This window comes from Amblyomma mixtum, chromosome 5 (assembly GCF_055824585.1).
Source record: "Amblyomma mixtum isolate Tamu chromosome 5, ASM5582458v1, whole genome shotgun sequence".
Lineage (NCBI taxonomy): Eukaryota > Metazoa > Arthropoda > Arachnida > Ixodida > Ixodidae > Amblyomma > Amblyomma mixtum.
This window is the reverse complement of record NC_143016.1, coordinates 171,071,594-171,076,453: the sequence shown is the minus strand read 5'-3', so window position 1 is coordinate 171,076,453 and position 4,860 is coordinate 171,071,594.

Genomic DNA, 4,860 nt, shown 5'->3' with positions numbered 1-4,860 from the left:
AAGCAAAGACGCATATAGCAAGCCTGATAACGTCGTGTGAATTACGCTGAAAAACAGGAGCCGCGCTTTCTTTCCATCGCCGCCCGTACCCACTGGCGCTTATCTTGGAACCAAGCACATCGCGAAGCCCTGTCTTGATCAGCACGAAAGGCCCGAAGCGGGTGATGTTTCTTACAAAGCACGGATGAGAGCGCTGCAATCGCGCCGCATCCGGGCGCACGGAGCGCGCTGTCACGTGGTATTTTTTAAACTCCGCGGGCTTTCGTTTTTCTCGAATAAAAAGGGCCACGCTAAGTCTATCTCGTTGGAAGTGCCTGGGCTCGACGACATTTGTGGAGCTCCACAACTTTCCTATTGACGCCTGAACATTGCAAGCTATATTTAAAAAGTTAATTTATTTATCTCGACTAATTATTCAAATAGGAGAATCGAAAAAAATGATGCTGTAACTTTAGATAAACCTCAACAACATGCACGCGATTTCAGTTCTGAAGAACGCTTAGTTTTTTTATAAACCTTGGCCCAAGTTAGCTGGGACACCCTGTATATGTTCTGCAAACGAGTTAGTGGACACATGGCATTCATCATAGGATGAAAAGTATCAGAACTTTTGGTGGCTTTTAAATGAGGCACGCGAAATCTCAGTGACATCAATAATTCTTGAGAATCAATGGAACCACGCACAGCATTTTACAGAAACTGCATGTCACGCATAAGTCACCTGTCATAAAGAGTATACATACTGAGTTATGTTAAGAGGGAATCATAGCCATAGAAACAACGGCGACCAACATACGAGTATGTAGGTACTCTATGTGGTAGTTCCATGTCAGGTGTCTCGAAAAGACCACTCAATTTCTTTCACAGGGTTAACGATTTAAACCTTTTGTGTTCCTAATCATAGGCTCTTTTCATCCAATAGTTCATTCAATTTTCGAGTGCATAGCGCTGCTTTTGTTTCGCTAGCGTTTATTTTTGGGGGTTTTTTGAACTCCAAAGTCCATTTCCAGAAGCAACATATTTGCCCGTACCTCTACATCTGCTTGCTTACCTGCGGTTAGGAAAATTGTGGTATCGTCCGCTTCCGGATTGCAAAACCCTGTTTTACGGTTACTTTTCTCAAACAGCGTAAAAAGATCTCGTGGTTACGCCACATAATTGCTTCTTTCAAGAGCTCATAGTGCAGCAATGCCCCCTTCAGTAAAACTTACACATCCACGATATTTCAAAGGATTTTTAAGCCTACAGATCGCCGCCCTGTGCGCGGACTTTACCCGCGTAATGGACAGCTTAAACTCATTCAAGTTCACCTGCGAACAGAACTGGACCCCCAAATCATTTCAATGGTCAAGTTGTCGGTGGCCGGACACTGTTCAAGGTGCAGACGTTATGCTCGCCAAGATAAGCAATCAGATGAACCCACTAAGCGCGAACAATATGGTCATTTTCAAGGAAGGCCTACAGAACGACCAGCTGAAAAGGTTACAGCAAGCAATTGTGGCCACGGAAGACAACGGCCACACGGAGCGTCACCGCCTCTCCGAAGTCGCGAAGCCTGAGCGTTGGACCGATGTCTCGTCACTGTGCGTAGTCCCGAAGGCTCCGCATGGAAATTAGTCGTCAAGGGCAGTGACTGCCAGCAGCTACTACATCGAAACAACATAGTTCTTCCCCGACTTACGTGCCGAGCATCGGAGTCAATCCGAGCGCATTTCACTTCGACCATGGCAGCGATGGGACCGCGGCCATCGTTTCCATGTTTTCCATATGTTTTCATATATTTCCGTCGTTTCCATATGTTTAATACTCTTTTTATAGTGCCTATAAATGCCTATTTCGGGTGTCGGTGCCTATAAATGCCTATTTGCGACGTCGGTGCCTAAAAATGCCCTATTTTACAGAAACGGGGCCTGAAATACGCTGTGGTTTTGCTTTCAGATTCTGTTTACTTTCGAATCCATTTCGGTTTTGAGTAGAACACACACGTGACAACATTAGATGACCTCATCACTTGGCTGTGGTGAACACTGTACCTACGCCGGCTGTCTACACAATACCAACCATGTCAGCCGAAAATATCGAAGCAACCTTTTTCCTATTATCTGCCATTTTATCGTGGCAGCTTGTTGATGACTTTGGCTGTTAAAGTGGTAGTTAACCAGATGGCACCACATTTCAGAAAGTATACGGAGTAGGTTATAGGTTCGTCCAAATAATTTCCAGTTGGTTCGAATTGAAACCAACTGTAAAATGTTCCATAAACCTGCTGGAAACAGTTTAACTGATTTTTTTCTGAACATTTTTTTCTTTCTGAAGAACTCGAAAAGCACTGCAAGGACGTTAATGAACTTATTGCTTCAGTCAAGGGTGTGTTTTTGAAAGCGCCTTCTAGTGTGTGCGTGTTTAAAGAGCAGTTGCCGGAAGTGCCTCTCCCGCCGGAACCTATCATCACACGTTGGGGAACGTGGCCGGAAGCCGTTGAATACTACAACTACCTCCTTTCTGACCTGAAGACCGTCATAAACAGTTTCTCATGTGATGAGAGTGCTCTAGTCAGGAAGGCTCAGCTGAACTCTCTCAAGACAACCTCCAAGGAGAGCTCGTGCACCTGTGCGCTAACTTCGCTTTTCTTGCGAGCACTATTAAAAAAATGGAATGTGGGGGTGTAATGCTCACTGCCAACTCTGGACTAATTGAGAATGTGCAGCAAAGAATCGCTGCTCTTCCTCACGGAGAAGTTGCCAAGAAAATCCGCACAAAGTTGCAGTCCGTCTTGGACAACAACGAGGGGTTCTCGGTCCTCAAGCAAATTTCAGGAGTACTTACCGGTGAACATTCTACGATACCGAACAGTGTAAAGCCATCAAATGTTCCTAAGCACAAGCACGCTCCTGTAACATCCATTGATGTTGAGCGTTCCTGTTCAGCATAAAAGCTTGTTCTTACTGATAAGAGGCATAAATTTGAGTCCATTAACCTGGGGATGGTGCTTGTCTGCTACTGCTTCCATAGCTTTAGCAGTGATTTCTAGATGGATGATGTTTATTTTACCATGGATCCTCGTGGATGTACGTAGGCCCGTGCAGAACTATGATTCTTTTCGGCATATTCCGCATCAAGCAGCACTCTGTGTAACATTTTCTAGCATCTCGTATTTATGGTTTCCAGACTCTTCTAATGACAAGCACCATTTGATAGTGGCGTGGCTCCAGACACGTGAAGCCACAAACTATAAAACACTCTTCCATTCCTGTGTGAGCGAAGACTATTTGTCAGATGCTTAGAATTGACAATGTTTCTATCAATTTCTGAATACATGGCCTCCTGTTAAGGTGTTCATTGTTTCTACTTCTGTACTCGACAAGCGAATTGTTTGTTTCGAGGTATACCAAAGTGTTTTAGAACGGTTGGTAACCGTCCCTTTTGCTCTGCTGAAGAATGTGTATTGTACGAAAAGTTGCGCGAGAGCCTTAAAAAAACGGCTTCTAATGTTCGCACCTTGCTTAAGGTCCCAAATCATTCCTGCTGTGTTTTGTTTTATTTTACGGCGGATATTGCGCGCTGCAGTTTGGAACTGTGTGCAATTTTGCTAAAGTTTATAGTGCCTATTTTTCTCCGTTGCATGTCTAAAATGCAATTTTAGCCGCCTATTTATGGCGCCTAAAACGTGCTTTTTAGTGCCTAAAAATCCAGCCTCTAATGATAAGTTATATGCATGTGGACATGGCAGCAACGCCGAGCTGAAGTGCCGAAACCGAATCCTCCTGTTCAACATATTATGGCCGGCTTGCTGCGAATGAAGATGTAGCTTCCAAAAGAACGGCACGTGCATGAGCCTTCCTTCCTGGCCCTCGGCGAACCGATCTGGTGCCGTGGAGGCATAACCCCTAGTCGTCCTAGCAGGAAAATACGTTACACACAGCGCGATGATGCCTTGCGCGGAACCGGTTAGTACAATGCCATCGAGAACCACCCGTATAAAAACACCCTTCGTGTCGATAGGCTGGCAGTTCGCGCGTCGGCAACGAACAGGTGAGTGCTCAAACGCATTCATCTTGTTCATTCCAGAGAGGAAATACTGCAGAAAGTCGTACAGCAGTGACAATGAGTGCAGTTTCCAACGCTATGCTTGTTTGCCGCTTATGGGTTCACGAAAAAGCCTGTGGCCATTAAGTTTTTCTTTTGCCTCCCTGCGAGTAGTGGCGGAGGAGGTTATGGGTCACAGTCCCTACCGCGCCGGTGCGCAAGGCTTTGAAATCGGAATGCTGGAGACAAGTCCGATTTTAAACTGACTGGCTGCGCGTTCTTGTTTACGATGGAGCGGATCCAGGTGTTGCAAGCCGGCGCTTTGCGGGACTGAAAAGAATGGCAGCCTGTTCCACCGAAGTTTTGTGGCACAGTTTGGTTTGGTTTATGGGGTTTAACGTCCCAAAGCGACTAAGGCTATGAGAGACGCCGTAGTGGAGGGCTCCGGAAATTTCGACCACCTGGGGTTCTTTAACGTGCACTGACATCGCACAGTACACGGGCCTCTAGAATTTCTCCTCCAAAGAAATTCCAGCCGCCGCGGCCGGGATCGAACCCGCGTCTTTCGGGTCAGCAGCCGAGCACCATAACCGCTGAGCCACCGCGGCGGCTCTTTTGTGGCACAGTGTTCGCGCGACACTGCCTTCGGAGACTTGTGCCAACAAGCCAAGCAGCACGGTTTCGATACAAGGAGATGCTAGCATCGCGAATAACATACTAAGTGGGCTGGAAAAGGGGCCGAAGTTTTCCTTCGAACCGGGACCAAAACGTTCTCAACTTATAGCAACCGTGCGACAAATTGCTCGCTACGCAAGCAGCCGGGACAAGGATCGT